Source organism: Ambystoma mexicanum, chromosome 2q, assembly GCF_040938575.1.
Source record: "Ambystoma mexicanum isolate Mex_15411 chromosome 2q, UKY_AmexF1_1, whole genome shotgun sequence".
Lineage (NCBI taxonomy): Eukaryota > Metazoa > Chordata > Amphibia > Caudata > Ambystomatidae > Ambystoma > Ambystoma mexicanum.
In genome coordinates, this window is record NC_090924.1 from 204,447,737 (window position 1) to 204,460,804 (window position 13,068).

The 13,068-nt window shown below is 47.7% G+C and overlaps 1 protein-coding gene across 1 annotated transcript in view; it reads right to left on the reverse strand.

Moving 5' to 3' along the window:
- SMG1 (SMG1 nonsense mediated mRNA decay associated PI3K related kinase) overlaps positions 1-13,068 on the reverse strand; it is a 2,768,248-nt gene that overhangs the window by 1,619,461 nt on the left and 1,135,719 nt on the right. The gene's annotated exons all lie outside the window — the stretch shown is intronic.

Here is a 13,068-nt window from a genome sequence, read left to right on the forward strand (position 1 = left end):
GGGAGCCTTGACAACGAAGGCCTTGGAATGACCCCTGTAGGCTTCCTGGGTCGTGGAACAGGAGGGAAGGCAGTAAGAGGACGACCATCCACCAAAACTCTTTGAAGATCTACCCGACTTCCCTCCTGAGGACCTAAAGGATGGAGGGTGCTGTGGCAGCATGCCCAGGGCACAGGCCGTCTGTCAGTCTTGATGGCCTGAAGGGATTCATCGACAGCCTTGCCGAAAAGATTGTCTGTCGAACAGCATGTCCAGGACCCTTGTCTGAAGTTGGTGGCCTTCAGCCAGCCACCACGACGGAGGCAAACCCAGTTTCCCATCTGGCGGAACCCTGTGTCCGCAATGTCCAGGGCCACTGTGATGGCATGGTCTGACGCCACCTTGCCTTCCTGAAGGATCTCAATAGCCTCTACCTGCTTGTCCTCGAGGAGGAAATCGAGGATCGGAGCCATCTACCATAGCTCCCGCTCATACCTGGCCAGGATCACTAAGGCCTTGGCCGCCTTCAATGTCGTTGCCACTGAATAGATGACCTCCCCCCCCCCCACAGCATCCCATTTCTTCCCCTCGCCGTCCGTAGGGGCAGAGGTTGAGGACCACGGGTTGGATGACTTCTTCCGTGCCGCAGGCGAGACCACCGAGTTTGGGGATAGCTGTGACCACAGACATTTGGGTGCAGACTCCAGCACCAGTTATTTCTTTTCAAGCTGGTATCTCTTCGCCGGGGCTGAGGCGGGGTTCTTCAGCAGCGCCAGCCCTCATCCCCGACATCCAGGAGTGGAACCGACAGAAAGGTCTTCCTTTCCACCTCTTGGTGCTGATACAGGAAGCCCTCTTCTCCTCCGGGGTGAGCTGGAAGAGCTCTGACGCACGGGCGATAGTGGAGTGGAAGGAGCTCACTTCATCTGGTGGGGAAGCCCTTGGTGTCGGAGAGAGGTCGCTGTCTGTTGTCGCTGTGTCCGTATCCGTAGGGGTTAGGGTAGTGCGGTTGGAGCAGAGGTGTAGGGTGTCTCCTCTTCAGCGGTGGTGGCCCAAGAGTCAACAGGGTCGTCCCAGGTGGTGTCATTGGCAGTGCCGTCGGCATCCTCTTCTGAATCTCCGACATCAATGTGTGGAGGGTCAAGAGAATATCATGCGACAGATCTCTGGGAGGTGCCTGGGGAACAGGGTCACTGGGCCCGTTGTTGACGCCGGCGGGCACCTCCTTAATGTTCTCATCCCCACCCTCTTTCGGGATGGTGTGGACAGAAACAATGCCCTCCTCGTCAGAAGAAGAAATATCTGTGCCCTGGAGTTCTTCCACGCCCCCGCCCCTCATTTTTGGGTCCCAACGGGTGGGTTTCGGGTTAAGGTCCGGCAGCCTCTTTTCCGGTGTCGTCTTCACTGGTCTGGCCGTAGCCTCCTGCCTGGGAGGAAGAGCCACCCTGACCCCCATCGGTTTACCCTGGACCAGGTCAGCCCCTTTCACGAGAGGGCAGCAGCAACCATCTCGATAGAAGATGACGATTTGGCCTGGGTCACCTGGGCCTTAATGGGTAGGCTGGACACCTTGTTCTGCTTGGCCTTCTCTGGCTTCTCTTGCAGCTTCCCCGGGGTAGCTGACTTTCTCTTTAAAGAACTGGAGCAATGGCTGGAGATTGAGGCTGATGGAGACTATGAATGCCCCCTGACCGTCACTTGCGCAGCGACCCTGGCGGAAGCAGACTCGTAGTGCTTGGCTACGTCTTGGGCCCCCACGGATGGAGCGGCCTAAAAGGACTTAGAAGCTCGCTCTGGACCACACCACACGGGGTAGAGGCCCTAGCTTGCAGCCATGCCACCAGTCTGACATGCCGATCCTTCATTGTGGGCTTGTTAAAGCCACAGCAGATCTCGCAATCTTCTTCCTTGTGCATCAGGTGAAGACAAAAGCACTGGGAATGCTAGTCGTCCTTTAAAACATTCCACAAAACGCAGCTGGTGCAGAGCTTGAAGAGGGAAGCCCTGTCCTTCTCCTCCGACATGACCCGGCGCGGTGTAGGCCTCATGGCCTTCTGAAAACTTCCAAGAAGAAAACACTTGCCCTTGAGGGGAGATGAAAGATGCCGAAAAACTGGTCCCTGTTAATCGGATGAATAAACTATGGAGCACACAGGCTCGATTTTACAAAAATAGGGGTTTCCTAGCCAGAAAAGTGTGAAAAGCGCAGAAAGCCGTAAGAGCAAAGCATGAGGACTTCCTACACTTGAACGTGCATTATAATCTGAAGATGGCTGCCAGAGGAGGGGCTTAAGGAGAGGGCAGTCCTTGGCTGGGGACAGAATGACCCAGAGCTCAGTGATTGGTTTATAGGAGAAAGACAGTTTATAAACTAAAGCGAAACTTTTTTCTTTTACGGAGGATTCCCAGCCTGGCGACAGGGAATATTCATGAGCATGTGAATCCATGCCAGATCCCATGCTGGAGAACTATTCACCGCTATGTAGACTGTGCGGGTGGCCTGGGCGCTTCAGTGTCAGACGTTGCCTTTGTTCGCCTTAGGGGGCTGGGATGGGATCACTTGTTCGATGCTCGGACTGATTTGGCATATATCACGACCATGGCCCCCATTAGAATATTAACTTGGAATGTGTGCAGGTTGGGTTCTCACCTCCACAGGAACAGGGTGAAATATTATCAGAGACGAAAAAAAGATATCTATAGCTGTAATTCAGGAGACCCACCTGCTGGCTGAACAACAAGAGAAGGTCCTTGAGCACTGAGCTGGGACAGGCTATGATGCCACATACTCCAAATACAGCAGGGGAGTACTTACATGGATTGATGGTTCGCTGCCATTTAAGCTGTTGGATGTTGCAGACAGGGAAGGGCAGCATTTGATCTTACAGGGTTACCGTGACCATATAAAGGTGTGCATCTTTAATTCATATTTCCCAAACCATAATATCCCATCTCATGTCCGCAAAATATGTGCTCAGGTTACATCTCAGCTTGAGTGTTTTTTCCTCTGGGGGAGTGGGGAGGGGGCTTCAATTGTGTTAGGGACATTGTGCTCAACAGAAACCCTCCCCCACCCCCCCAAAATGTCCATCACCAGTGACAGTTGCTCTGAACACAGCTCTAACTGACCTAGATCTAGTGGACGTCTGGAGGCAACTACATCTGGAGGTTAAGGGTTACTCCTTTTACTCTTTTCCCCATGATTTATACAACAGGACTATTTTTTTCCTTGGGCTGCAACAGGTGGCGGGTGCACCATGGGCAAAAAAAAAATCAATATCACTTTCTGGAAATCCATGTCTCTAAATGACAGTTTGGTGTCAAGCTACATGTGCCCTAATGTTAACATCACGGCAGATGCATGGTTGAGCAAATGTACCTTTGGGTTTCATAGATGCATGAAATGCAAAGCGTGTCAACATGCCACTAATTTAATGAGCTATTGCCATCCTGTCTTGGTAACAGATGTTAAGATCAAGTGACGTATAACTTACAACACAGTCTTTGTGGTTTATGTTCTCACTTGTCCATGCAAAGAATGGTAACTTAAACGCTGTATTCTTCAACATACACGTGCCATTAAGAATACTGATCCCACATACCCAATGGCAGTGTATTTCAAAACAGTGCATGGAGGCAAACTGGATGGGTTCCCATTTTTTTGGTATACATACTGTTCTAGAACCACAGAACCACCCAGAGGAGGTAATCGAGAACTCCAACTACGGCAATTAGAAACAAAATGCATCCTAGATTTAGAGACAAAAACCCATGCAACACAATTTGCACGAGGAATTGTGCTCCTTTTTGGGCACATGAATTTCCCACCATGCACAGATTCATGTATTCATGTCTGAAAGTGGATTAGAATAATTGGGTCTTCAATATTTACCCTGGCCCTCTTTCCATTCTTCTAGTTTACAATAATTACGTGATCTTCTAGAACTGTGCTTTATTGCTTTCCTACCAGTCTTCCTCCTTCCTTCTTGCTCTCTTCTTTTCTGCTTTTCGGGCTTCCATTTCCTGGGTATTTACTGCACGGATACACAGTGTGGAATTGATTGGGTTTTATGCCACACAATGTACACATTGTAGGAACTTGCCCCAAACGCACATTGTATTCATCCAGACACAATAGCATCTAAACTGGCATATCTGTGGAATTGTCATTTACAGAATCCTATTTTGAAAGGCTCGGGCCTATTGAAAATTCACTGAATTATTTGTATATATTTGAACTTAGACGTTTGTTCTATTGTCTACATTTTCGGTCCGTTAGTTATTAACGAAACTTTTGTATTTGGACATTGATGTATATACTGGTCATTACCACAAAGATCGTGATATTGTTTGTAATAGCTATTTTGGCTGACTACATGAATAGAGTCATATAAAGATTGGCATTATCTTTTCACTTTGAGTCTCTCGGCTCTTTTACATAGTATTTTCTGACTGGCATACTGCGGGTCCCTTTGGACTAATGTTCATTACTGGGATTTATCCCGACATGTCAGGCCCTACAGGACAACTAAAGGAGCTTGTTTACATCAGGAGTAAGAGCTGCAGAGTCTCACATTGTCAACTATTCTCTCAAATCTTTTTTTAAACTTTTATTGTATGACACTTACAGCCAATGGATTTCAGCATGAATTTCTGATTTTATGACCAAACATCTTTACACTTGGCACTTTATGGAATGGAGATTTGACACTATCCAATACAGCATGAGACACATGAGGGCGTACCAATTGTATTTACTTAACTGGATGTTGCTAGAGGGCTAAACATGATTATGACAATCTAGAATGTATGCACTACGCATTTTATTACATGGCAATACAGCACATTCATTATGCACTTTATCAATAATCCTATATTTGCACTGATTTGCACCAGGCACTTTATTGTCATATGTCTTGTAAATCTCAGCTTTCATGAGACCTATTTGGTCACGGTTTATTTATTAGCAAGCCAAGGTTGTTTTCTTTAATGTAAACTCTGTACATTTTAGCTGCATTATGCACTTCACAGTAATAGATATTTGCACTGGGCACCTTAATGTCACTTAACAAGTCCACATATCAGTCATTTAACGAGACTATTTTGGTCTCTGTCTTTTTACCAGCAACCTGTGTTTTCAGCATTGAATTGCATTTCATTTGTATTGCGGTGTCAGGAAGCCGATCACACTTTGATCACAGCGTTGCTGTAGAACGAGATATGCACTGCGCATTTCAAACTGTCAAATGGAGTGCCTGAATAGTTGTATCCGATTTATCATATCAAACATGTTATCATAACTAGAATAGATTTTGCATTACTGCGAATTTGGGACAGACATTCTTACTTGATATAATATTTTATTTATATCTCGCTCATACACAAGTGTTTCAGACCACGACCAAGCAAAGGGATGGGAACAAGGTAGCAAAAAAGACTCCAAGATGTCTGACATACGTCTGGTAAATAGGAGTGTGTGCAATAGATTGCATGAGGAACTCCACAGTGATCCTAGAGTAGCAACAATATACACAAGTCCTACTTTTATGTGGTTTCCCTTGTATGTGATCAAGCGCTGTGCTAACCGTGAAATGTGTTGTTGCCCCTTTTTCCCTGTCCACGGTATACTCAAACTAATTAATTGCTGTGGAGCTTGTGATGCGTCATTCTACGCAGATCGGAAGACTCTCTCCCGCTCTTCTGCTCCGAGGATTGCGGTCCGCCAGCGTACCACAGTACAAAGTCTATATATTTATTTTTTACCCTAGAGATAGAATGTACACGTTTCACCCTGCTCAGACTTCTTCAGAATACCTTGCATATTTTCATGACATTGCATTTATTTATAAAGCGCGCCTTCACCAACAAGGCCTTGATGGCGCTTTTGGGAGAAAGGCAAGAAAAAAAGAATCGAAAAAAGAAAAGTCTTCAAGGGGCAGCGAAATAGAAGGTGCTCTTGTGTGGCAGGGCCAGCAGAACATAATTCCATAGCCTAGCAGCCGCAACTGAAAAAGCACAGCCCCCTGATCTGGAATGGTGAAAACAGGTGATCTGAACAACAAGTAGAGATGGTGAAAGGGGGAGCTAGAGGGGACATATGGAAGATATTTTTCCTGTAAAAACTCAAGACCATAGAAGGCCCAGTGCACCATACAGAGTGCCGCAAAATCCACATGCTTCACCTCCAATAAGTCAATCCTATCTTTTTGCTACTCTAAAGTGTCAACGTGTATACATGGATAACGGCCGCCACTGTGGAGTTTGCCGCGGTGTACAAATATGTATACCAAACTGCCTGTATTTTCATGCTCGTGGTTATGTCAAAAGAACTAGTTACTCTTACCTTGTAACGTTCTTTCGATGGGATGTTCCTCCGACGTATTCCTTATCTTAGATAGAAATCCTTCAGCTTTGCTGGCCTCGGAAAATTTTTTCGCCAGAGGGCGCTGCGCGTCGATGATCGCCGAGTCGATGACCCTCGACGGCCTCCGTGCCGACGTCGACGTCATCCTGCCTATAAAGGCCGCGCGCAGCGTCCGTTGCTCAGTTCCGTTTTGTAGTCCCCAGTAATGTTTTTGGATTAGACTAATCACCTTGAAGGAGCATAGGCTGCAAACCCACAGGAAGTCATACTGCGGGGATGGATGGGAGGGTCGATAAGGAATACGTCGGAGGAACATCCCATCGAAAGAACGTTACAAGGTAAGAGTAACTAGTTCTTCGAAGGGATTGTGTCCTCCGACGTATTCCTTATCTTAGATAGACTCCCAAAGCAGTGGTATTGTGACTGGAGGCGGGAGTAATAAAAGTTATGTTACCCTTCCAGAATGGACAGAGTGTAACACAGCCTTGCCGAATCTAGTTTCTTGACTAGAGGAGGAATCCAGGCTATAGAATTTGGTAAATGTATGTGCGGACGACCATGTGGCAGCCGCACATATATCTCGAATTGGCACCCCTCTTTGAAGGGCTGAGGATGTTGCGATACCCCTGGTAGAATGAGCCCTTAGATTTTGAGGAGGCTCCTTTCCTGCCAATTTGTAGCACTCCAGAATGGCTAAAATAATCCATCTGGAGATGGTTTGTTTTGTTATTGGAAGGCCCAACTTATGTCCTGCATAACCTACAAAGAGTTGGTCTGCTTGTCTGATCTTAGCCAATCTGCTGATATAGAAGCTCAAGGCTCGCTTAGGGTCCAGCCTGTGCAGTCTCTCTTCCTCCTTCCCCGGATGAGGAGGAGGGTAGAAAGAAGGTAATATAATCTTCTGAGTGATGTGAAACTCCGAGACTACCTTCGGGAGGAAGTTAGGCTTCACCTGAAGAACAACTTTGTCCTTGTAAAAGATTGTATGTGGAGGTTTACACGATAAGGCTTGCAACTCGCTAACCCTTCTAGCAGATGTCAATGCTATTAGCAAAACAGTTTTGAGGGTGAGAAGCTTCAATGAACAAGAGTGTAGTGGTTCAAAAGGGGCACCCTTTAGGAAGTTTAAAATTAGGTTTAAATCCCATAAGGGAACTTGAAAAGGTTTCGGGGGATAAACATTAGTTAATCCTTTTAGGTATTGTATTACCAATGGAATTTTGAAGTATGAAGGCTCCTCTGCAGTGCGCTTAAAGATTGATAGCGCTGCGAGATAGCCCTTAATTGTGCCAACCTGTAGGCCTGAATTAGCCAGGTAAAGTAAGAATGACAACACCATAGGTGTACCACAAGAAAAGGGTTCAATATTCTTTTCTCTGCACCAGCTGCAAAATTTGTTCCAACGGCAGCGGTATAGAGTTTTAGTTGCCGGCCTTCTGGCCGAAAGCAACACCTCCATAACATCATCCGGAAGGTCCCAATCCTTGTACCTCAACCTTTCAGACACCAAGCGTGAAGGTTGAGGGTCTTGATGGCTGGATGGAGAACCTGACCTTCCTTCTGCGAGAGAAGATCCTCTCTGTATGGCAGTCGAATTGGAGGGCAGATGGACATGTCTAGAAGGTCCGGGTACCACGTTCTCCTGGCCCAATCCGGGGCAATTAGGATCATGGTCTTCCGAAACCTTCTCAACCTCCTGATCATTTGAGGAATGACAGGGACCGGAGGGAACGCGTACAGAAGTGGGAACTCCCAGTCCACTACGAACGCATCTCCTAGAGCTCCTCTCGGGGGAAATTCCCTTGAGCAAAATCTGTCGCACTTCCTGTTGATACTGGTGGCGAACAGATCCACTTGAGGGGTTCCCCAAAGGGCGAAGATCTCTTGAAGGACTTCCTGAGCTATCTCCCACTCGTGAGAGACTGTGCTCTGCCTGCTCAGAGCGTCCGCTGTCAAGTTCTTCTCTCCGGCTAGGTGAATTGCCGATAGAGAGATTCCTTCCTGAATTGCCCAAAACCAGAGCTGCATCGCCTCTCTGCACAGTGGTAGTGAGCCTACGCCTCCTCTTTTGTTGAGGTAGTGCATGGCCACTGTATTGTCCGTCATTATTAGGACGTTTCTTCCCCGTACAGACGGCAGAAAAGCCTTCAGCGCTAGTCTGATGGCTCTCAGCTCCAACAGGTTGATATGTAGTCTGGACTCCGATGGAGACCAACGACCGCTGATGGTCAAGTCGTTGGCGTGAGCTCCCCACCCCGTGAGTGAGGCATCCGTGACTACTGTTATCTCCGGCCATGGTTGCCAAAACATTTCTCCTTTCAGGATGTTCTCCCGACAGGCCCACCACTGAAGGTCTCGGGCTACTTTGACCGGGATCCGAAGGAGATCTGTCATCCTTCCTGAGAACTGTGACCACTGAGTTCAGTGCCCACTGGAGGGATCTCATTCTCAGGCGAGCCTCCGGCACGAGGAATATGCAGGATGCCATGAGGCCTAGCAACCTCAGAAAGTCGTAGGCTGGGAGATATTGGGCATTCTGAAATCTGATGACCATCTGCAGAATATCTCGAGCCCTCACCTCTGGTGGCAAGGCTTTTCCCAGGGAAGTGTCCAGGACTGCTCCAATGAATTGGAGTCTCTGTGATGGTATCATCTGTGACTTCTTTAAATTGAGGGAGAAGCCCAGCTTGTGAAGGAAGTGGCAAACATAATCTAGTTGTCTCTGAGCCTGTTCCGAAGATACAGCTCTGATCAACCAATCGTCTAGGTAAGGGTAGACATGAATCCCTTCCCTCCTTAGACTTGCAGCCACAACCGACATTAGCTTGGTAAAGACCCTCGGGGCGGAGGTTAGCCCAAATGGCAGAACTCGAAATTGATAATGAGAGCTGCCAATTGCGAACCTCAGGTATCTCCTGTGCCTGGGATGGATCGGCACATGGAAATAAGCGTCCTGGAGGTCTAGAGATACCAACCAGTCCTGAAGCTGGAGGGCCTGAAGGATCTGAGAGAGAGTCACCATCTTGAACTTGTCCTTTCGGAGGAATTTGTTCAATTCCCGTAAGTCTAAGATGGGTCTCAGTCCTCCGTCCTTCTTCGGTATTATGAAGTAGGGGGAGTACCAACCCTTGTTCCTTTCCGCTACAGGTACCAGTTCTATGGCACCTTTCTCTAGCAGGTCTAAAACCTCCTGCAAGAGGAGCGGATCTGGAAGCTTCAAAGGGTTGTTCCCCGGTGGATGACTCTGAGGGATATGTAGGAAGGGCAGGCAGTAACCTTGGGCCACTGTCTCCAGAGCCCAAGCATCTGACGTAATAGCCTGCCATTCCGTCAGATGGTGAGTTAACCTGCCCCCTACTGGTGTTCTGTGAGGGGAGACCTCAGAGTGGTTTTGAAGCGGCTGATGCAGTTGCCGAAGGTAAAGTGGCTCCTGCTCCTGCGGGTGCGGCTTTCTTTCCCCTACCCCGTCCACCACGGGTAAATCTTCCTTGGCCTCTTTGAGCCGGTCGTCCCCTGCCCCTTCCATATGAGGAATAGTAACGAAAGGACCGTCCTCTCCACGATGATCCCGAAGGACGAAAGGTATTCTGACGGATAGCAGCTCCCAATGACTTGGCTGCTGCCTTGGACGTTTGCAGTTTCTCCAAACTGTCATCCGCCTTCTTTCCAAAGAGGGTAGAACCGTCAAAGGGCATATTCAAAAGCCTGGTCTGCACGTCAGAGGCAAAACCAGACTTCCTCAACCACGCATGCCTGCGGATTGTGGTACTTGCCGCCATGGCCCTGCTGATACTGTCAGCAGAATCTAGGCCAGTTTGTAGGGTCTCGCACATCGCATCTTTACCATCCCTGATGATGTTTAAAAATGCGTCCCTTTCCTCTCCTTCTTGGAGGCAGTCAGCCGCTGATGAAGCGCACTCCCAAAGGGTGTGGCTGAACCTAGCGAGCGTACAGGTCGCGTTAATAGACTTTAACGCCATGCTACAGGCAGAAAAAACCTTCTTAGCCATGGCATCATACTTTTTGTCATCCCTATCCTGCGGAGCAGTGGGGTATGCAGATGTGCTGCCTGATGAGGTTGCAGCCTGTACAACCAAGCTCTCAGGAGTAGGGTGTTTTGACAAATATTCAGGGTCAGAACTAGCCACCCTGTATTTTGTTGACAGTTTTTTATTTACTGCCGGGATAATTTCTGGCGTTTCCCAGTTTGTCAAAATCCTTCTCTGTAGAGCAGAGTGAAATGGAACCACAGGATCCTCCTGTGGGCCCTTGTCCAGTATGTCAGTGAGGTCATCCTGCTGGAAGGCAGGAGAAGGTGCAGACCAACCCATAAATTCTATGATTCTAGACATCAGAGCTCTATATGGAGTCTCCGCATGTTCTCCTGGGTCTGGTTTGATAAATTCTGCTTCAGGAGAAGTGTCCAAGCCACTAGCTTCCTGAAGTGCATCCTGAAGATTTTTTAATCTTCCTTCCTCAGAGGCGAAAGTCTCTGGCTCTGGTGATGTGGTCCTCTGTAAATCAATATCTTGGTCTGAATCCTCCCTTTCCTCAAAAATCGAGGTTAAAGGGGGATACATTGGTTTTTGGAATGGTATAAACCCCATTTCCAATGCAGAAGGAGCCATCATCACAGGCCTTGAAAACGTCGATGTCGTCGACACCGACGTGAAAGTACTCGAAGGCGCCGTGAAAAGCGTCGAGAAATGTGTACTAGGCCTCGAAGAACTCGAAAGGATCGGAGTCCTGCTCGAGAACGACGTCGACGTTCTCGGCGTCGAGTCGGAGGTCTTTTGTCTAACCGTTGGCTGTGGAGTAGCCGTGGTTCTTTCCTTCACCGGCGTCGATATCGGCGTCGACGTCGGCGTCGACTCGATCGACTGATGCGCCGATGAATCCTTCGACAACGGCGTCGATGGCGCCGACCTCTGTTTCGAAGGAGTTTTCGACGATGGCGTCGATGATGCTTTATCTCCCGATGGCTCGAGGCGCTTTCGGGTTGACTTTTCCGCCGGGTACTGCGACTCGCGGCGTTTAGATTTTTTGGGTTTTTTACCCGGGGTATCACCCTCAGCTGTCTTCGAGGGGGACGAGGCCGCTTTCTCGAAGACGCTTAGCATCTTTTTCCTGAATTCCTCCCACTCAGCTTGCGAGCTGCGTTTTGTGGGGCAATGAACTCTCTCAGGAGAACTCGACGAAGATGACGAAGGGGATCTCCTACGTCTCTTCTTCGAGTGTCTCGATGTCGACGAGTGGTGGGAGCCACTTCGTGATCTAGATCGAGAGTGTTTTTTATGGTGAGGAGACGAACGTCTCGACTCTACCGAAGAAGCTTTCGAGGAAGTTAAAGTTGACCTACCTCTCTCGAGCTTCCCCCTACGCTCCTTCAAGGCTTTCGCCGTCATGGAAAGGCATTCCTCACACTCCGAACTCTGGTGCGTGATTCCCAGACACCACAAACAGACCCTGTGAGGGTCCGTCAACGACATTTTCTTCCCGCAGTCTCGGCACTTTTTGAAACCGGACCGAGGGGTCGTCGGGTCGGAGGAGGATGCCATCGATATCGAGGTAAATAGTAGTTATTATATACGTTATCTTGACGAGAACTGAGCAACGGTGTTCCGAGGCACAACGAAGCGCGGAAAAACGGAACTGAGCAACGGACGCTGCGCGCGGCCTTTATAGGCAGGATGACGTCGACGTCGGCACGGAGGCCGTCGAGGGTCATCGACTCGGCGATCATCGACGCGCAGCGCCCTCTGGCGAAAAAATTTTCCGAGGCCAGCAAAGCTGAAGGATTTCTATCTAAGATAAGGAATACGTCGGAGGACACAATCCCTTCGAATGTGTGTTTCTCCAGGCACATGTGTGCAGATAACATGTAAACTATAAGCCATCTAATAACGGATACATTTCATTAGATATTGCACATTACATATTCATTTATGATATAGCCATTGGACATATTTAATTAGGATATATCCAATAGTTTGTTCTCATGCTCAGAAATTGATTATATTATCAATTGGTCCTTATAATGTACGTTAAGGTGCAGAGTGCATCGCAGCCTAAAGCACAAAGTGTAAACTTCTTGTTACCTAAAGTGAATAGTACAAAAATGCATTAAGTGCATAGTGCACTTACTTTCCAAAAGTACCTTCATTACAGCATTCCACCCTTTTTTGTCTTGCAGTGATGGTCTTAAATATGACAGCAAGGCGACTGAAGTATGCTGCCAGCGATCATTAGAAATAAACATTAAGTTTCTCTTCGTAACATTTTATAATTTCAGGACAATTGAAAAATAGCTTTTTTTTTTATTAATAGCGTCTTTTGGATGAAAAAATAAATAAAAACCAACAGCTTTCCCTCCCCACTCACCCCCTTTAAGATATATATTTTTTCTTGGTGGCTCGAGCAAAAGATACCCCACAATTTGCCTTGAGCACACAGAGACAAAGACTCTGCTAGATCCGCATATGATACGCAAGGTACAGGTAGACCCAAATAAAAGTTCTCAAAGAGGATAACCTTGGTGCATGACAATATGACTCATCAGGAGTGGAAATTACAGAAATTCACATTCCGAAGTATAGCTAAAGTGAAGAAATTTGACAAAAGCACCAATTGACCAATTCAATAACCGTGAAAATGCTATGCCCATAGATGGCAGAATGCCTGACAGATGACTCCACAACATTACATATACCATCAGTAAAAAGACC